Raw genomic sequence first — 22,659 nt, 5'->3', positions numbered from 1 at the left:
AGCACTGACTGCCTAGAGGGCTATGGATCAGCCCCAGAGAGAGGCCTGCAGAGAGAGAGAGGCAGGGTCTAATCCGTAGCCTCTGTGGCAACCATTGATCAGAACTTGCCTCTCTTTCTCTCTAGGCCTCCACCGGGGCTGCTCATCAGCCTCACCTTTCTGATCAGGCCCAGAGACGCTGACTGGCATAGAAACTGACCAATCAGAACCAAATCTGGGTCGACTGTGAAAAGCCAATGGCTGCCTACGAGGCAGAACTTTTGACATTGACTGGCATAGAAACTGACCAATCAGAATCAAATTGGCTGGCACAGAGGAGGCAGTTGGGGGCAAGATCAGGCCAGCAGGGGAGAGCAGTTGGGGCCAATCAGGTAGGCAGGCAGAGAGGTTAGGGGCAATCAGGCAGTCAGGCAGAGGCAGTTAGGGGCAATCAGGCAGGCAGAGGCAGTTAGGGGCGATCAGGCAGGCAAGTAGTTAAAGAGGTTAGGGGCAACCATGCAGTCAGGCAGAGGCACTTAGGGGTGATCAGGCAGGCAGGCAGAGAGATTAGGGATGATCAGGCAGGCAGGCAGAGGGGTCAAGGGCAATCAGGCAGGCAGGCAGGTGAGTGGTTAGGAGCCAGTGGTCCCAGATTGTGAGAGGATGTCCGACCGCTGGTTTAGGCATGATCCCACAGAGATCGGGCTTAAACTGGTGGTCAGACACCCTCTGAGGGGTCCCTGCAGTGGGTGCAGGCTGAGCTGAGGGAACTCTATCCACCCCCTTCTGTGCACAAATTTTGTGCACCAGGACTCTAGTATTTTTTATAAATGAGGATATTAACTTCAATTAAGAAAATTGCCAAGCAGAGATTAGAAAAGAGAAATTTCTGGCTCTACAGCACCTTTTCAACATGCACCTGCCTATCAAAAGCAAAAACAAAACAAAACAAAAAACATACTTTCAGATATTGTGGAGAAGTTTTCTGCCTAATGGTGTACTATTGAAGGCTTACTACTCATGATAGTATAAATTACAACTATTAAGGGTATTAAAAATAAAACTAATTTAGTGTTATTACTAGCCTACTCTGCTGGTGTGGTAACATTTCTTAACATTATGATTTTTTGTTTTAAATCATTTTTAGGTTCACTGAAAAAATGAAGGAAAGGTAGAGAAATTTCCCAAATGCCTCCACCAGCATTCCCTAGTACCGTGGTCGGCAAAACGCGGCTCACGAGCCACATGCGACTCTTTGGCCCCTTGAGTGTGGCTCTTCCACAAAATAACACATGCGGGCGCACATGTACAGTGCGATTGAAACTTTGTGGCCCATGCGCAGATGTCAGTATTTTGAGGAAGAGCCGGTATTTTGTGGAAGAACCATAGTCAAGGGGCCAAAGAGCAGCATATGGCTCTCGAGCGGCAGTTTGCCGAGCCGCAGTTTGCTGACCACTGCCCTAGTAGAATGTTACATTTGTTAAAATTGGTGAACTTACACTGATACATTATCACCCAAATGCATAGTTTATTATGGTTCATCTTGTTATTGTACATTCCATGAATTAGACAAATGTAAAATGACAGAGACCCATCATTATTGTATCATCCAGGATATTTTCACTGCTTAAACATCCATGTGCATTGCCTATTTATCCCTCCCTTCCCCAACTCCTGACAATCACTAATCTTTTATTATCCCCATGGTTTTCATTTTGCTATTTCTAGAATGTCATAGAGTTGAAATCATACAGTATGTAGTCTTTTCAAATTTGCTTGTTCTATTTAGTAATATGCATTTGTTTTCTCTATGACTTCCTGTGGCTTGATATCTCATTTCTTTTTAGTGCTGAATAATATTCCACTGTCTGGATATACCACAGTTTATTTATCCATTCATCTACTGAAGGACATCTTGATTGCTTCAGAGTTTTCGGCCATTATGCATAAAGCATTGTATGATTTGTATTTATTTAAATTTGTCAAGGTGTGTAGTATGGCACAGAATGTGGTCTATCTTGATGAATGTTTCATGTCATCTTGAGAAAATGTGTATTCTGCTTCCATTGGATAAAGTAGTCTATAGATGGCAATTACATCTACTTCATTGTCAGTGTTGTTGGATGTAACCATGTCCTTACTGCTTTTCTGCATTCCTGCTTTTCTGTTGGCATGATGTGTTCATTTTTTATTAAGGAGCATTGAGGCCTCCAACTTTGACAGTCAATTTACCTATTTCTCTTTCCAATCCTAATAGTCTTATCCTCACATAGTTTGATGCCTTGTTGTTAGGCTCACATAGATTAAGGATAATCTATGTATTCTTGGAGAATTGAGCCCTTTATCACTATGTAATTCCCTTCTTTACCCCTTATATCTTTCTTTTCTTTGAAGTCTGTTGTGTCTGAAATTAATACAGATACTTCCCTTTTCTTTGATTATGTTAGGAAGGTATAATTTCCTCTATGAATTTGCTTTTAATCTATATATCTTTACATTTAAAGTAAATTTCTTATTGATAATATATAATTGGGTCTTATTATTTGATCCACTCTGGCAATTTTTATCTTTAAATTGGTGCATTTAGACCACTGACTAAAGTGATATTGATATTGTTGAATGAATATATACCATATTCATTACTTTTTTCTATTTTTTATCCTTGTTTTTGTTCCTCTTTTGGTCTTCCACTCTTTTCTGCCTTTGGTGATTTCAATTTGACCCGACTATATGCTGTCTACAAAAGAACCATCTCAGAACAAAAGACACACACAAGATAAGATTGAAGGGATAGGAAAAAAAAATTTCCATGCAAATGGAAAAGAAAAAGCTGGAGTAGCAATACTCATATCTGACAAAATAGACTTCAAAATGAAGGCCATCACAAGAGTCAAAAACTCAACCAGGAAACAGTGACTCTAAAGACACACTGGATCAGATGGATTTAATTAACATTTATAGAACTTTTCACCTCAAAGCAGCAGAATATATACATTTTTCTCACATTCACGTGGTCATTCACAAAGATAGACCACATGTTAGGATACAAAACAAGTCTCTGCAAGTTTAAGAAGATTGAAATCATATTAAACATCTTCTCAAATCACAGTGGAATGAAATTAGAAATCAACTACAGTAAAAACACCCCAACACATTCAAACATCATGGAGGCTAAAGAACATGTTATTAAACAATGAATGGATTACCAAGAAGATCAAGAAAGAAATAAAAACTTTTTGGAAACAAATGAAAATAAACATACAACAACCCAAAATCTCTGGGACACAGCAAAGGCAGTCCTAAGGGTGAAGTTTATAGCACTACAGGCATACCTCAAAAAACAAGGAAAATCAGCAATAAACTACTTACCCTTCAAACTTAATGAACTAGAAAGAGAACAACAAGAAAAGGCCAGAATAAGTAGAAGGTAGGAAACAATGAAGATTAGAGCAGAAATAAATATGTATACATATTAATGAAACCAAGAGCTGGTTTTTGAAAGGATAAACAAAATTGATAAAATGTGAGACAGACTTATCAAGAAACAAAGAGAGAGGACTTAAATAAATAAAATAGAGGAGAAGTAACCACTGACACCACATAAATACAAAATATTGTAAGAAAATACTATGAACAACTATGTGCCAACAAGCTGGACAATGTGGATGAAATGGACAAATTCCTAGAAAAATACAATCTCCCAAAACTGAATCAAGAAGAATCAGAAAAAACTGAATAGGACAATAACAACTGATGAAATAGTAGCAGTAATAAGAAACAAACAAACAAACAAAAAACTCCCAGAAAACAAAAGCCCTGGTCTGGATGGCTTCACAGGGAAGCTATACCAAACTTTCAAAGAAGAACTAACACCTATACTTCTCAAACTATTTCAGAAAATCCAAGAGGAAGAAGCATTTTTAAACTCTATCTATAAGGTCAGCATTATCCTAATTCTAAAACCAGATAAAGACACCACAAAAAAAAGAGAATTACAGGCCAATATCCCTGATGAACAAAGATGCTAAAATCCTCAACAAAATAATAGCAAATCACATCCAGCTATATATTAAAAAGATCATACACCATGACCAAGTGGGATTTACTCCAGGGATGAAAGGCTGGTACAATATTCACAAATTAATAAATGTGATACATCACATAAACAAATTGAAAGACAAAAATCACATATATCAATAGATGCAGAAAAAGCATTAGACAAAATCCAACACCCATTTTTGATAAAAACTCTGCAAAGCAGGAATAGAGGGAGCATATCATAACATGATTAAGGCCATATATGACAAACCTACAGCAAACATACTAAATGAGCAAAAATTACAACCATTCCCTCTAAGAACAGGACCAAGGCAAGGATGTCCTCTTTTACCATTCTTATCCAACATAGTACTGGAAATTCCAGCCATAACGATCTGACAAGAAGAAATAAAAGGCATCTATTGGAAAGGAGAGCCCTAACTGGTTTGGCTCAGTGGATAGAGCATCAGCTGTGCCTGAAGGGTCCCAGGTTCAATTTCAGTCAAGAGCCTGTACCTTGGTTGCGGGCACATCCCCATTAGGGGGTGTGCAGGAGGCAGCTGATGGATGTTTTTCTCTTATCGATGTTTCTAGCTCTCTATTCCTTTAACTTCCTCTCTGTAAAAAAATCAGTAAAATATATTTTTAAAAAAGTAAAATAAATTGGAAAAGAAGAAGTAAAACTCTCATTCTTCTCAGATGACATAATATTGTACATAGAAAACCCTAAAGACTTAACCAAAAAACTACTAGACTTAAAAAATGAATTTGGCAATGTAGCAGGATACAAGGTGAGCACCCAAGAATCAATGTTTTTTTTTTTGTTTTGTTTTTTTTGTTTTTTTTTGTTTTTTTTTTTTGTTTTTTTTTATACACAGGTAATGAATTCTCAGAAAGAAAAACTAAACAAACAATCCCATTTATCACTGCGACAAAAAATTAAGATACTTAGGAACAAACTTATTCAAGGAGGTAAAAGATATGTGCTCACAGAAATATAGGATGTTGAAAAAAGAGTTAGAGGAAGATATAAACAAGTGGAAGAATATACTGTGTTCATAGATTTGTAGAATCAACATCATTAAAATGTCCATACTACCCAAGACAATCTTCAGATTCAATGCCAACAGCACATTTCACAGAGCTAGAACAAATTCTCCAAATACCAACAGCACCTTTCACAGAGCTAGAACAAATTCTCCAAAAATTTATATGAAATCAAAAAAGACCCCGAATAGCTGCAGCAATCTTGAGAAAGAAAAACAAAGGTAGAGGGATCACAATATCAGATTTCAAGTTATAATACCAAACCACTGTAATCAAAGCCTGGTACTGGCACAAGAACAGGCATATTGATCAATGGAACAGAACAGAAAACTCAGAAACTGAACCACGCCATTATGCTCAATTAATATTTGACAAAGGAGGCAAGAGCATACAACTGAGTTAAGAGAGTCTCTTCAATAAATGGTGTTGAGAAAATTGGACAGATACATGCAAAAAAATGAAACTAGACCCAAAAATTACATCATATACAAGAATAAACTCAAATGGATAAAAGACTTAAATGCAAGTTGTGAAATCATAAAAATCCTAGAAGAAACCATAGGCAGCAAAATCTAACACATCTCTCATAGCAACATGTTTACAGATACATCTCCTAAGGCAAAGGAAACTAAGGAGAAAATAAACGGGAGTACATCAAAATAAAAATCTCTAAACAGCATAAGAAACCATCAACAAAGTGAAAAGAGAGCCCACTGTATGGCAGAACATATTTGGCAATGTTACATCTGATAAAGGGTTAATATCTAAAATATATAAGGGACACATACAACTTAACAAAAGGAAGATAAACAATCCAATCAAAAATTTGGCAAAGGACCTAACTAGACACTTCTCCAAAGAGGACATACAGAAGGCCAAGAGACATGAAAAAATGCTCAGTCACTGATCATCAGACAGATGCAAACTAAAATGACAATGCAGTACCATCTCACACCTGTCAGAATAGCTATCATCAACAAATCAATAAACGACAAGTGCTGGCAAGGATGCAGAGAAAAAGGAACCCTCATGCATTGGTGGTGGGAATGCAGACTGGTGCAGCCACTGTGGAAAACAGTATGAAGTTTTCTCAGAAATCTAAAAATGGAACTCCCATTTGACCCAGTGATCCCACTTCTAGGAATATATCCTAAGAAACTAGAAACACCAATCAGAAAGGATATATGCACCCTATGTTCATAGCAGCACAATTTACCATAGCTAAGATTTGGAAACAGCTGAAGAGCCCATCATCAGATGAGTGAATTAGAAAACTGTGGTACATCTACACAATGGAATACAATGCTACAGTAAAAAAGAATGAACTCCTACCATTTGTAACAGCATGATGGACCTGGAGAGCATTATGGTAAGCGAAATAAGCCAGTTACAGAAAGATAAATATCACATGATCTCAATCATTTGTGGAATATAATGAACAACATAAACTGATGAACAAAAACAGATCCAGAGACAGAGAAGAATCGATCAGACCATCAAACCTCAGAGGGAAGGTAGGAGTGGGTGGGGGTAAGGGGGAGAGATCAACCAAAGGACTTGTATGCATGCATATAAGCCTAACCAATGGACACAGACACCAGGGAGGTGAGGGCATGAGTGGGGGAGTGTGGGGGCAATGGGGGGATAAGGACACATATGTAATACCTTAATCAATAAAGAAAAAAAGAATAAAAAATAAAAATAAAGAAAAAATAAATGACAACGAGGTATAACCTCACACCTGTCAGAATGGCTACCATCAAGAAGTAAACAAATGACAATTGCTGGCGAGGATGTGGAGAAAAGGAAACCCTAGTACACTGCTGGTGAGAATGCAGACTGGTGCAGCCATTATAGAAAGCACTGTGGAGTTTCCTCAAAAAATTAAATATGGAACTGCCATTTGACCCAGTGATCCACTTCTAGGAATATAGCCTAAGATACCTAAAGCACCAATCAGAAAAAAATGTATGCACATAGCAGCACAATTTATAATAGCTAATATCTGGAAACAGCCCAAGTGCCCATCAGTAGATGAGTGGATAAAAAAGCCGTGGTACATTTATACCATGGAATGCTAAGCAGCAGTAAAAAATAAGACTCTCTTACCCTTTGAGACACCATGTAGGGACCTAGAGAAAATCATGCTAAGTGAAGTAAGTCAGTCAGAGAAAGACAAATATCACATGTTCTCACTCATATGTTGAAACTAAATAACAAAATAAACTGATGAACAAAGTGGATCCAGAGACATGGAGGCATGGAACAGGGTGTGGAATCTCAGAGGGAAGGCAGGGGAGGTTGGGTGGGTGGGAGGTAATCAACCAAAGACCTTGTATGGATATACGCATAACCCATAAACACAGACAATGGGATGCGAAAGGCCTGGGGGAGGGGCAGGCTGGAGGGAATCAATGGGGGGAAAAAGGAACATATGTAATAATTTCAACAATAAATAATTATTTAAAAAATAAGACAAAAAAACAAAGTATATGTACATTTTTTGGAATACCATATATACACCTGAATACAGAGATAGAGATTGGCAGTTTCTAGGAGCACTCTATAGAAATAATGGGCTCCTTTTAGTTTAAAATAGGTAAAAATTAGTTAACATTATACTTTGAATCATCATGATTTAAATTTTGCTTCTTCCTATTACAGTTTTCTATAATCTCATTTCTGTTATTATATCTTTTTTTTTCATTTTCTGCAATTCTCTAACCCAGAATATTTCCCCCTTAAATTTGTATAAGGGATTCTTGTTAAACATACTACTTTAACATCCCAAAGCAAATTCATAAACAAATGAATGACTCATTGCATAGAATATTTGTAGGCACTGTGTAGGAAGGTATACTACAGTCAAGTATTATTCTAACCATTCATTCAATGACTTCTGATTGTGCTGTTGTCTCAGATATTACTGAATGGGCGAAAAACTAGAAGTAGGTAGCTCTAGTATAATTATTTCTTACATGATTCATTTCCCTTCCTTTTTTGTGATAATACTGACTAATGTGCTGTGATACTAGAGTATGTTTAAGTCCATTCTACTTAATAATTCTTGATCTACATCAAAATGCACATTATTTCTATAAAGCAGAAAATACTAAGAAAAAGGACCAATACAGGAGGTTTTCACTGATATTGGAAAATGTTTTTAAAAAATGGAAGAAATTCACTAATTATCTGAAATGCCTTTGTATCTAGCTTTCCTTTATCTAAGTTAAAAATAAAAACAACTTACTTTTAACAATTCTGACAGAATAGAATTTTGCTGTTTTGAGGCATTATTGCCCAAGCAATCATTCTTTATACATTGGAATATCGCCAGGATGTTAGAGATGATAAACATTACTAATGCTAAAATGAGGCAATAATTCTGATTATTTCATTCAGTGGAAGATAAACTCCATGAAGACATAGATTTTTTTTTGTTTTAATCATGCTGTCTCTTCAGCACCTAAATAGTAAACAGATAAAAAATAATCATGAGATTAAATCTAAGAATTGAAAGAGTCACTGTGCTAAGCCAATAATAAAAGCATTATTTCATTTAATTCTTATGAGAACAAAATAAAGTAGTCCATATTATTATTAATTATTATTATTATGTAATGATAGTTTAAAAAAGTTTAAAAGTTAAAGTGTTAAAAGGTCTAGTTAAAAAAATAAATGCAAATGTATGTTACCATTTAAAATACATGGAACATATTTGCTATTGTCATATCTGATAAGGGTCTAATCTCCAAAATTTATGGGGAACTTATACATCTTAACAAAAAGAAGATAAACAATCCAATCAAAAAATGGGCAAATAAGTTAGATACTTTTTGAAAGAGGACATATAGAAGACCAAAAGATATATGAAAACATGCTTAAAGTCACTGATCATCAGAGAGATTCAAATCATACTGACAATGTAGTACCATCTCACACCTGCCAGAATGTCTATCAACAAATCAACAAATAAGTGCTGGAGAGAATGCAGAGAAGAAGGAACACTCCTGCACTGCTGGTGGGACCGCACACTGGTGCAGCTACTATGGAAGACAGTATGGAGTTTCCTCAAAAAATTAAAAATGGAACTCCCATTTGGCCCAGTAATCCCACTTCTATGAATATGTCCCAAGAAAACAGAAACACAATCAGAAAGGACATATGCACCCCTATGTTCATAGCAGCACAACTTACAATAGCTAAGATTTTGAAAAAACCTAAGTGTCCATCAGCAGATGAATGGATCAAAAAACAGTGGTACATCTACATGATGGAATACTACTATGCTGCTGTAAAAAAGAAGGAATTTTTACCATTTGCAACAGCATGGATGGGCATAGAGAGAATTATGCTAAGCGAAATAAGCCAGTCCAAGAAAGATAAATATTACATGATCTCACTCATTTGTGGAATTTAATGAACAACATAAACTGATGAACAAAATTAGATCCAAAGACATGGAAGTATTGAACAGACCGTCAAACTTCAGTGGGAAGGCAGGGTAGGGTGGGGGGAGGGGTAAGAGATCAAGCAAAGGACTTGTATGCTTGTACAAAGTATAACCATGGACACAGACACTAGGAGGTGAGGGCATGTGCTAGAGGGTGGGGGGTGGCCAAGGAGAAGTCAACGTTGAAAAAGGGAGACATATGTAATACTTTAAACAATAAAGAATTTAAAAAAATATAAAATACAACTAGAGAAAATGTTTTAACTCAATATAATTTTCTGCATAATTCTACAGCATGATTTGAGCCTACATTTTGCCAGCCTCATCTCTTGCCTCACCATTAAACGTAGCCCATTCCACCCACAGGACATTATGTCAAATGTACTATGAACTTTATGAGATTGGCCTTGTTTACCTGTTGCTCCTCCTGCCTGTATTTAAGGTCCTCTCTCCTGACACCTACCTCTCCCAGGTCCTTTCATTCACTTGGCTAATTTCTTTACACTGTTGAAAGTTAAATCTGCCTGGCTGGTGTAGTTTAGTGGTTGAGTGTTGACCCATGAATCAAGAGGTCCCTGGTCAGGGCACATGCTTCATTTGCAGGTCGGTTGCAGTCTTGATCCCTGGTGGGGGACGTGAAGGAGGCAGCTGATCAATGAGTCTCTCTCATTGGTGTTTCTATCTTTCTATCTCTCTCCCTTCCTCTCTCTAAAAAAGTAATAAAAATATATTAAAAATAAGAAAGTTAAAGACAAATAACATCTCCTCACAATATCTTCTCCTGTGTTCCAGTTATGGCTTAGATGTACGTTCTATGTGCTCCCTCTCAATCTTGCACTAATACCATCACTCTTATCTATTAACTAGAGGCCCAGTGCAGGAAATTTGGGCACGGGTGGGGGCCCTCAGCCCAGCCTGCACCCTCTCCAATCCGTGACATCCCTCTCACAATCTGGGACAGCTGGCTCCTAATTGCTCACCTGCCTACCTGCCTGATTGCCCCTAACTGCCCTCCCAACCAGGCTGATCACCCCTAACTGACTCTGCCTGCCAGCCTGATAGCCCCTAACTGCCCCACATGCTGGTCCGCCACCCCCAACTGCCCCTCCTTACCAGCCTGGTCGCTCCTTACTGCCCCCACTGCTGGCCTGGTAGCCCCCAAGTGCCCCCTCTGCCAGACTCATTGCCCCTAACTGCCACCCCTGCCAACCTGGTCACCCCTCACTGGCCAGCCTGTTAGCCCCCAATTGACCCCCTGCTGGCCTGGTCATGTCCAACTGCCTCCCCCACCAGCCTGGTCATCCCCAACTGCCCCTCCATGCAGCCTGCTGTTCAGTTGTTTGGTTGTCCCTCACTAACCCCCTTGCCAGCCTGGTCGCCCCACAAGCCTGCTGTTCAGTCATCTGTCCGGTTGTTTCAGTTGTGATGGCCCCTGGCTTTTTATATATTAGGATTAGAGGCCCAGTGCACGATATTCAAGCAAGGGCCTTGGACCCCTCGGCCCCCGCCTGCTGCCGTTGTGGCTGGGGACCTCTGCTGCCTCTGCCACAGTCCCGGCCCACTGCCACCACAGCTGCTGGCCTCTGCGGGCTCTGCTGCAACCCCCTCCTGGTGCAGCTTTGTCCAGAAGGAAGGACATCTAGAAGGATGTTCGGACTAATTAGCATATTATTCTTTTATTATTATACATACTTATTTTGGAGAATCAACTATGTACAAGGCACTGTGCTAGTTCCAGGGAATGAAAGGGATATAGTGGCAAACAAAACAGATGCCTACATTGCCTGTCTTCACAGAACACAGAGGCTAGCTTGGAGAAGTATTGCATTCACCCACTTCCTTCCTTTATGCAGCAAGTAAACTCTGAAGAAACGGGACCTGTCTTTGGGTCCTATGTTCTTAGTCACTAGCACATACACATAATAGTGCTCACTGATTAATGAGCTTCCCTGGTCCCATGTGGGAAAGTCTCTGTTCATCCTTAGGGTTTCATCATCACAGGAAAACATGTTATTTTGAAAGATTACTTTGGGTGCACACTGTGAAACAATTACATACATAGCTTACTTGTCTCCTTTGCAATTACATTGTATCTGCTTATTTCAAAATTTGTTCCATGTGTTGATGAAAGGCAAGAAATTATAAGAAAATGCTTAAACTCAAAAAACTTGATATTTTGGATTATCATTTTCAATGGAAAAATAGTTATAGGGAATAAAGTTGATAAGGATTAAAAGATATCAGTGGACTTTAGTAAAATACTACTAAAATTGAATTTACCATTGTATATCCAAAGTGTTGATAAGAATTGTCCCTCTTTCTAATTGGTTCATTAACTACATAGTAAAAGTATATTCATACAATGCTCAATTTAGTCATTGTGTTTGAATAACCGACAAATGGGACATATTACTTTAAACAATTTTCCTCTCAGAAGTGTAAGCTACCAAATGAATAGAATTTTAATCAAGTTGCAGGTATATAATTTATCACATTTATTCCTCATTTTATATAAATTGGCTTAAATATTGATACAATTGTATAAATATTACATCTCTAATGCCAATATTTCAGGTATTGTAATAAGTTTTTCTCTTTCTAACAGACTCTTTTCAAATATAATATGTAAATAATCATCAGAAATAATCCTTTTATATTTTGATGAATTGCCAAATGATTGGGAGACCATAGTATTAAAAATTTTACTACCTACTTGCTTCCTATGATTAATTTCCACAAAGATAATGATTTTTCACCTCTGATTTGAAGATTTAATAAGTTAATGTATAGGGCATCCACCTTCTTCATACTATTATTGTAATCTCTATGTGACTATTTTTATATATATATTTCATATATGTATAATAACTATAGTATAATTATCTATCTAAAATTGAATATGTAATATTTATAAATACATTATGTTGACTTTTTCAGTTCAAGAAATTGTGGAAATATTTGTTAAGATTATTTATTTTATATATTTATATTGTACATTTATAATTACTTATATTTGTGAATAAATCCATAAACTCCACATAAAGAAAAACTGAGGAAGAAATCATAATAAAACTTATTTAATGAATGCTCAATGGCATTATTTATTAATTATCTCAATTGGTTATTTTATCTACAATGTGCAATAAAATGGAAAAAATATGAAGTTAATGGATTCAATAACAAGCCCATTATTACTTGAGCTGTAGTGTGACTTCTGCAGCCCTAAAGATTATAGCTGAGCAACAGAAGGGGAAAAAAGTGGATCATCCATTACATTGAGCAGTTAATGATATTTTATTGCATTATTTATCAAATCCTGTGGATGTATTTGTAGCTGCAAGCTTGACCTTAGCTAATCATAATTTGATGAATGCTTATATCGTAAAGGCACTATGACAAAATGCCCTATTGTTTCATGAAGCAGGAACATGAACTAGTATTATGAAATTCAGTAAGAGTGTAGTTCCAAGATATTAATGCTCAGACAACACATGAAAGACAGAATAGATGCTTATAATTCAGACACGGCTGCTGAAATTTCTTTTTCCTTCAGTGATATAAATATTCAAGCCATCTACCTTAAATGATTTCTGCAAAGCATTTTTATAGCAGGAACACTGTAATGATAATATATTATTAAAATATTAGGGTTCTCATTCTATCATGAAGATATGAAAAAGTCAAAAGGTTTCACAATGTTGTTTATGAGTTTGTACTTAATTAGATTTGAGTATATATTTTGGACAGAAAATATAAATGTGATAAAGAAACCAATACCTGCTGTATAATTTTGAATGTTGTCATTCTTCTAGGAAAGGAAATGCACTATTATTTCTGAGATGAGAACAATAACTTCATTTTGTGTATATATACTTAAAGATTTGGTATGATAAGTTAGCTCATTAGGACTGTTTTCTTTTTCATATGAAACATAATATAAGGTGGCAATGCAGAATATTTTAGAGCAAGAACATAATTTTTAAAGCAGTCCTTAGATATCAAATCATGAAGCTTGCTTTACACATGGGCCACCTCACCTAGATTTACCAAAGAAGATAATAGCAGTTAATTAAGAACTGGCTCCTAATTAAGAGATCTTTCTATTGAACACACCACCTATCAATGTAATGACTAATAAGAGGTGAAGGGATTCAGCAAAACCAAAACAAAAAACTCATAGACCCAGACAATAGTATGCTGATTACCAGAGGGAAAGGGGTTGGCAGGAGGTACAGGAGGGGGGTAAAGAGGGTATAAATGGAGATGGAAGGACTACCCTTGGGGCGGTGAACACACAATACATATACAGATGAAGTATTATAGAATTGTACGCTTGAAACCTATATAATTTTATTAACCAATATCACCCTAATAAACCCAATACATTCTTAAATGTAATGATTAGTAAACTCCTTGGCCTTACTCCTAAACAAAGATTTAAATGTTTTTCTTATTGTATATGGAAAGAACTTATAAGTTATAAGATGAACTTTACTGAACCTACTGAGTCTAAATATCAAATTACTCTTTCATAAGTTGTTATATGTAATACTGAGGGGTTTTGCTCTTAAATATGGCTGTCAAAATTTTATATTATTTCCATATGAATGTTGTATGTGATAAATTGGCTATTTTGCTAATGTTTACTTTTTCTCTTCTCTTTCTTAAGGTATAGTATGCTTTCCCATAATAACTCTGGGTATGCCCATATGACTTGCTTTCCCCCTGTGAAAGAACATGATACTATAGAAGTCTTAAATGTGATGGAACCCTTTAATTTGGCTTATGTCTACCTGGAATCTTCTGTGAGAAATCATGGCCTTCATTAGGCCTGGCTCCAGATTGAGACTCATGAAGCAGATTTGGACACAACTGAGATCCTGGGACCATTCTCAATTGAACCACAACCTGAAATGGAGTCAATAAACTGATTCCAGAAGAATCCAGCAGGGCCACAATTGACTCTCGGTTTTTGAGGTTTGTTGTAAGCCAGAGTTGAAAATGCTTATTTGCATTAACCACATGGAACTAATTTTTAAATAAATAAACACACTTATTTTTCAGAAAGAACTTCTAAGGTTACAGAATGTGGGGTTACTGAATCACTTATCATTTTTTCTTCTTTCTCATATTAATATGAGAAAAAATATTAAAATTATTTTTCTTTATAAAATTTCTTGCAGCATTATTGTATCACATATACATATATGATCTTCAGGAATATTATTGCTAATAAAACTATTATCTTTTCTTAAGTGCTATACAGTAAAGAAGCAAATTTATTTTTAAACTAGATTAAATTCATATGTTTAAGGTCTAATATTTTATATTTTATTGTTGGGTAGTGAGTTAGTAATTATAGTATACTATGGGCAAGTATTTCTGAGAAATAAATAATAGTAGCAAAACTACATATTATGATGTATAAAATTTATGTAACACTTCTAAATAAGATAACATACCTTATGTTTATCTCATCAATTCAGTCTATAAAGGGTAATGCATTTGAAAACACACTTAAGATCACATCTATACAGAAATAGCAAACATTTTGGAATGTCAGTTTCCAATCCCAAATTTGACTCAGTACCTAATAAAGATATCCAAAATAAATTTAGAATCAGTGTTTACAACATTATCTTATATGTGTTTTTGCACCTTTACAATTTCAGTTGTAACCAAAAATAGTTCTACAAAAAGGGATTAGAACTTCATATGAGGAAATGAAGCTCAGGGAGGCTGACATCAGACTCAAAGAAACAGAATTTTTACATGGCAGAACCAAGAATGGAACCTGATACTTCTGATTCCATGACCCTGCCAAGCATGTCAAACTCGTGGCCTGGCAGGCATGCGGCCTGCTGGTGGCGAGTTTAATATGCTTATGGAACTATTTTCCAATAAGTAAACACACTTATTTCTTCAGAAAGAATTTCAAAGATTTCAGAATGTGGGGTTACTGAATCACTTAACAATGTTTTTTCTTCTTTCATTTCTTGCGAAAAGATATTCAAATTATTTTTCTTTATGTCATATCTTACAATTGGGCTCCTGTCAGGATAGATGGTCTTGGGTTTTCAGAAACTTTATTTACGAGCATTTTTCATTAATAGAAAGACAATTGAAGAGCGTGAAATAACTAGAGTCTGAAAATACCTCTATCTGAAGAAAGAATTTCAACATAAGAGAAACCTCTAGTAAACTTTGATTCTTAGTATAAAATATTGCTGCTTATCTTATTGGTACTGAGCATGGAACTCAGGACAACAATTATGCCAAGGGTGTCTTGCTGCTTTCACAGTAAGAGACTAATTAGAATGTAAAATGGTAGTGAATGCATATAGTAATAAAGGGCAAATGCGTGTATAAATATGCTAGCCTCTTTAGAGAGGAAAAATATTAGTGCTTTCTGGATGAAAGGAAATTGTGTGATGACTGATAAGGTCCAGTGGTAATATTCACTGAGCAAGTTGGCAGCTTAAATTGTTCAGTCAAAAAGTTGGCATTTATAAAATAGCCGTGGAGTGAAGTTGATTTGTTTCTACTCTATGTTCTGCTACCTATTAGCAGCATATAGTAAGTTATCTATTCTCTTTATATCCTGGTTTTCTTACCAATAAAATGAGGATAATAATACCCTGCCATATAGGAATGTGGTGATAATTAATGATATCTCTAAATCATAATTTTATTTTTAGGACTACTGGGACATTTTTGCCATGATATAGGAACAGTGCTCAATACTGGAGATACCAAGATTAAAGTTATGGTCTTGTGGAGGAAGAGCAAGTAATCAGGGAATTCCACGAGTGGTTATGTACCCTAAAAAGCATAGAATGCAAAGAAAACCACAAAGGAGGATATTTAATTAAGACAAGATGGTGAGGGAAGGTTTTTAAAGCAAGTGACATTTTATCTGAGTGTTGACGGATGTATAGGAGTTAGATGTACAAAAAAGTGGATATTGGGAAACTAAATTGTTCACAGGCTTTGGCATATGCACTAAGTATTCAGTAAATGTTTGATCAATAAATATGTGAGTGAATAATTGCATGGATATTTTACCCGCTGACAAAATTTCTTTTTCCTATAATAATTGTTGGAAGCAAATTATCCTTTTGGGGAATACAATTTGTATAATATAAATAATCATATCATTGATAATCTTATTGTTACCAAAACTTGATAAATAACTTAAATATTTAAAACTGTTCCACTGCTATTGTGAAGAATTTAACATGTAATTAACTTGCTTGTTTTTAAAATACTTGCATATTTAAAAAAAAGGTTCAAGTATATTACATACACACAAATACATGAATTTAACATTGCTTGGAAGATCAATCTTCCTAGTTAAAGCGTCGTTGTCTTTTCAGATTTTTAGGATATTGGTTTTTAAAAAGACGTATTTCAACAAGGCAAGTAATAACAAGTGTTGGAGAGGTTGTGGAGAAATAGGAAACCTTATTCACTGCTGGTGGGAATGTAAACTGATGCAGCCATTATGGAAAACAGTAGGAGGCTCCTTTAAAAATTAATAGCTTCAGGTTCCTCCATCAATAGCTGCAAAAATAATATGTAAACATTCCAGTAAAAATGTATTTTGATCTTCTCAATAACTATAATGATCTAAACAGAAGATATGCTTAATTGAAAAACAACATTGTTGCATATTTCAAAAACTACTAAAAATAAAATAGCTCAATTACGCTATATATATATATAAAGAGAGAGAGAGAGAGAGAGAGAGAGAGAGAGAGAGAGAGAGAGAGAGAGATACCATATGATCCAGCAAACCTTTCTCTGATCATCTACCTAAAAAATTTTAAAATAATTATTTTATTTTTTCTTAATATGCTTTTATTGATTTTCAGAGAGAGGAAAGGAGGGACCGAGAGAAATAGAACATCAATGACAAAAGAAAATTATTGACCAGCTTCTCTCGCATACCCCCCTACAGGGATCGAGTCTAAAGCACATGTATTTTTTACATTGTCTATTATTTTTATCTGTTGTTCCATTTTTCCTGTAATAATTTATGCATTCATTGGTTGACTTTTGTATGTGCTCTGACCGGAACCTGCAACCTTGGCATATGAGGAGGACACTCACCAGTCAGAGAAAGGCAACACCATATAATCTCATATGTAGAACCTAATGAACAAAATAAACTGATGAACATGGATAAATACCTGGAACAAAGAGGGGGAGGGGCAACTGGATGAAAGAAGGTGAAGGTATTAACCAAAGAACATATATGTATAACACGTAGACACAGACAACAAACAATAGTGAGGTGATGGCCAGAGGGAAGGGGGGTGCTGGGTGTAGACAGGCAAAGGAGTGGAAATGGGGACATCTGTAATAGTGTCAACAATAAAAATAAAGAAAAAATAAAACACATATTGAACCTTACTTTTCTTATGCTTACAATTATGTGTTGTTTACTAAAGTTATTTGGTATAAATGAATAAATAAATGTTTTTATTTACTCTTCAGAGATAGCTCTGCCATGTGTCCTTTTATGGAAAATAGTAGGGTCTCATTGAAAAATTCTAAATTATTACATGCATCACTTCTCAATTACAATATATTCAATCCACAATACCTGAAATATATATCCGAGAATCTTTAATATTGGAATCAATGCAAAAGATCATGCAGTCTAACACTATCATTTCAGAAATAAGAAAATTGAAGTCTGAAAAGTTGAAACAATTTGCTGATAAAACACAATTAGCAAATAGCAGTTGGGACAAAAAACACACACACAATTTGTATATATTACTAGGGGCACAGTGCATGAAATTCGTGTACTGGGGGGGGAGGTGGTCCCTCAGCCCAGCCTGCCCCCTCTCACATACTGGGAGCCCTCAGGGGATGTCCTAGTGATGGCTTAGGCCTGCTCCCTGCTCCCCTTGGGCAGCGGGCCTAAGCTGCAGTCTGGCCTTCCTTTGTGGGAGGCAACCTGGATGATCAGGGGAAGACAACAGCCCCATCACCCCACTGCTGAAGCCACTGCCAGTCACCGCAGCCAGCAAGGTGTTTTCATCAACATGGACTCCAGTCCCTTCACCATGAAAAAAATGACAACTTTCTTGAGGCATTTTCAAGATGTGTCTTTCATAGGATATGACATTTCTTTCTTTCTTTCTTTTTTTATCCTCACCTGAGGATATGTTTCCATTGATTTTTAGAGAATGTGGAAGAGAAAGGGAAAGACAGAGAGAAACATCAAAGTGAGAGGAACACTTTGATTGGCTGCCTCCTGCATGAGCCCTGACCAGGGCCCCAGCCAGGGAAGAGCCTGCAACCTAGGTACATGCCCTTGTTCAAAATTGAACCCAGACCCTGTGGTAGGCAGGCCGAGGCATTATCTAATGAACCAAACTGGCTAGGGCAGGATATGATATTTCTTAGCCCTCCAGCAGTGGACCTTTGTTTTTTTCTCCAGGAGTGAGGTGGAAAAACCCTAGATCATCATCTTGGATTTTTATTACCCAAGTTTCTAAGAATATTACCAGTGGCATACAGGGAGCTTAGCCAATGAGAGGTCAGAAAAGGTGTTTCCTCTGTAGTTCACACTCATCCCCAGCTCGGCCCCTGCCCAGGCCTCAGGCCTCTGGCCGGGGCATTAAGCCTGGACAGAGGACCTCCAGCCCTCTCTGATCGCCTACCAAGGCCTCAGGCCTCTGGCTGGGGCGTTAGGCCTGGACAGGGGACCCCCAGCCCCGTGTGGTCACTGGCTCGGCCCCTCCCCAGGCCCCAGGCCTCTGGCTGGGGTGTTAGGCCTGGGCAAGGGACCCCCAGCCCTGTGCGATCACTGGCTCTGTCTGGGGCAATCGCTGGCTCCGCCTCCCTGGGTGGTGTCTGGCACTGCCCGTCCCACCTCCCCAGTCCCTGACTTGTGGCCCTGATCCCACGGTGTCTGGCACTTCCCACCCACCTGCAGTATGCAAATTTAATGGCCATCTGTGTTGGGTTAATTTGCATACTCTTCTGATTGGCTGGTGGGCGTAGTGAAGGTATGGTCAATTTGCATCTTTGTCTTTTACTAGTGTAGATCTGTTACAAAGGAAATTGATGAGTAAATATAATGAAACCATTTACTACTTACCTTCCAGAGGTATGGCAGACACAGTTGACCACTCCCTTTCCTATGCTAAATAAAAAATAAATTTATTCTCTTGGCAACATATCTAGAATATATCATGGATGTTCTAAATACTGATTCTTAACAGATGGCAATATGGCTCCTCCAGGCAGTATGAAGAGTGATGCTGGTCATCATGATGATTAGCCACAGGCATTTAGTGCTTAGGGATCATGAGATGGTCCTACACTATAAAGAATTGCCTCACGCAAAATGCCAATGTTGTCAATTGGAAATACTAACTCAACTAATCATGTAATCTTTCCCCACTGTGCAAGGAATGAGAGTGCAGGGATGGGCATGTTACCCATTTCAGGCCAAATAAAACTTATAATGAATTATGTTGTAGACTTTAGTATTTTTTTATCCCTGGTATAAAGAGAAGGTCCTGTGAACTGAGCTTATCTTTGCTCTTGTACTCTTCCTCATTGCTGTGTGCACTCTCCTCACAGGATGCAGTAGTTTGAGCTAGCAACCTCTATATTAGGGGTCCTCAAACTACGGCCCATGGGCCACATGTAAATACAAATACTGTATTTGTTCCCATTTTTTTTTTTACTTCAAAATAAGATATGTGCAGTGTGCATAGGAATTTTTTCATAGTTTTTTTTTAAATTATAGTCCGGCCCTCCAATGGTCTGAGGGACAGTGAACTGGCCCCCTGTTTAAAAAGTTTGAGGACCCCTGCTCTATATGATGTGGAGGTAACATGATCAAGAAAGCAACAGGATGGCAGAGAAGGAATGAAGAGTCACTGAGTCAACTCAGGGAATGCTTACCAACATATTTCTCAATTAGCAAACAATACAAGCCACCTAGGTTAAATACTGTCAATCAGGGTCTCTGTCATTTGCTCTTTAAGGCATAATAACAGAAAAATAGGTATCTTGGGTAAATTTGGTCATTGGAAATTTCAGAGTACATTCATAAGTACTCTCTTTACTTTTAGCAATGTTCTCTTGCTAAGAAAATATGTCTAAGACCTTAAAAACCAGTCTTTGAATGATAGAGACCTTAAATAATTCAATGAATTGATGCAAGATTAGAAAAGAACTACAACATAATCAATGACTTCCAAAGAAGAGGCAATTCAACTAATTTAGATAATAAAGATTTGTAATTTGAGTTTAACCAGTTTTTTCCCCATGTATTGGGAAAAGGTTGCTAAATTTTAGAACTAGAAAAGAAGAGATCATCCTTTGTATTATATACAGGTTGAGCTTATTTTTTTAAAAAATATGTTTTATTGATTTTTTACAGAGAGGAAGGGAGAGAGATAGAGAGTTAGAAACATCGATAAGAGAGAAACATTGATCAGCTGCCTCCTGCACACCTCCTACTGGGGATGTGCCCACAACCAAGGTACATACCCTTGACTGAAATTGAACCTGGGACCTTTCAGTCCACAGGCCCAGCCCAATGCTCTATCCACTGAGCCAAACCAGTTAGGGCGGTTGAGCTTATTTTTAATAAGGTTTTTTATTACTCTAATACTGCTCATGGTTTACTTCTCCTTCCAATCTACCTAAACATTTGTAAAGAAAAATGTTTTAACAATGAAACCAATGCACATTTTAAGATCATGCTTTTATTTTTATTCTTTTAATTCTTTATTGTTTAAATTATTACATGTCTTCTTTTCCCCCCATTGACCTCTCCCAGCTGTTCCCAACTCCATCACATGCTCTCACTGCCCTAGTGTCTGTGTCCATGGGTTATGCTTATATGCATGCATGCAAGTCCTTTGCATGATCTCTTGCCACCATTCCCCTCCCTCACCTTCCCTCTGAAGTTGGACGGTCTGTTCGATGCTTCTCTGTCTCTGGATCTATTTTTGTTCATCAGTTTATGTTGTTCTTTATAGTCCACAAATGAGTGGGATCATGTGATATTACAGTTTTTTCATCCACTCATCTGCTGATGGGCACTTCGGCAGTTTTCAAATCTTAGCTATTGTAAATTGTCTGCTATAAACATAGGAATGCATATATCCTTTCTGATTGGTGTTTCTGATTTCTTGGGATATATTCCCAGAAGTGGAATTACTGGGTCAAATGGGAAAAAAAAATTAAAAATGGAAATCATTTCTTTTTTTATTGCTTAGCAGTATTCCACAGTTTAAGTATTCACTCATTTATGGATATCAGTTAAACTATTATGATCAAAGTTGATATAAACACTTATGCACATTTTTTTGGCAAAAAGAGGTGTTCTTTATTTGAGTAAATGCCTAAAAGTTCAATCACTAGGTTGTAATGTAGTTGCATATCTACTTTTCAAAGAAACTACCAAACTGATATTCAGAGTGTCTATACCACTTTATGTTTTCACCAAAAATGTATAAATATCAGTTTTACTCTATTTTCACCAGTGACAGGTCTGTCACTATGTTTTTTATTTTTATTTCAGTCATTCTAATAGATATGTAGTAATTTAATTTGCATTTCTCTAACTGATAATGATGTTAAACATCTTTCCAAGTGCTTACTTTCCATCCTATCTAATAAAGAGGGATTATGCTAATTGACTCTCATGTCACAAAGATGGCGGTGTCCACAGTCTATAAGGAGGTAATATGCTAATTGACTGCTGGCCCTCAAAGATGGTGGTGCCCGCAGCCACAAGATGGCTGGCAGGGGAGGGCAGTTGTGGGTGACCAGGCCAGCAGAGGAGGGCAGTGGGGGGAATAAGCCTGCAGGGGAGGGCAGTTGAGTGAGACTGGGCTGACAGGGGAGGGCTATTGGGGATGACCGGGCTGGCAGGGGAGGGCAGTTGGGGGTGAATGGGCAGGCAGGGAAGCTGTTAGGCATTGATCAGGCTGGCAGAGGAGTGATTAGGGGGTGATCAGGCTGGCAGGCAGAAGCATTTAGGGGCAATCAGGCAGGCAGGCAGGTGAGTGGTTGGGAGCCAGCAGTCCCATTGTGAGAGGGATGTCCAACTGCCGGTTTAAGCCTAATCCCACGTGAAGGGTCCAGATTATAGAGGGTGC

This window comes from Myotis myotis, unplaced genomic scaffold, assembly GCF_014108235.1.
Source record: "Myotis myotis isolate mMyoMyo1 unplaced genomic scaffold, mMyoMyo1.p scaffold_m19_p_3, whole genome shotgun sequence".
Lineage (NCBI taxonomy): Eukaryota > Metazoa > Chordata > Mammalia > Chiroptera > Vespertilionidae > Myotis > Myotis myotis.
The sequence above is the reverse complement of the archived record's forward strand: the minus strand, read 5'-3'. Positions refer to the sequence as shown.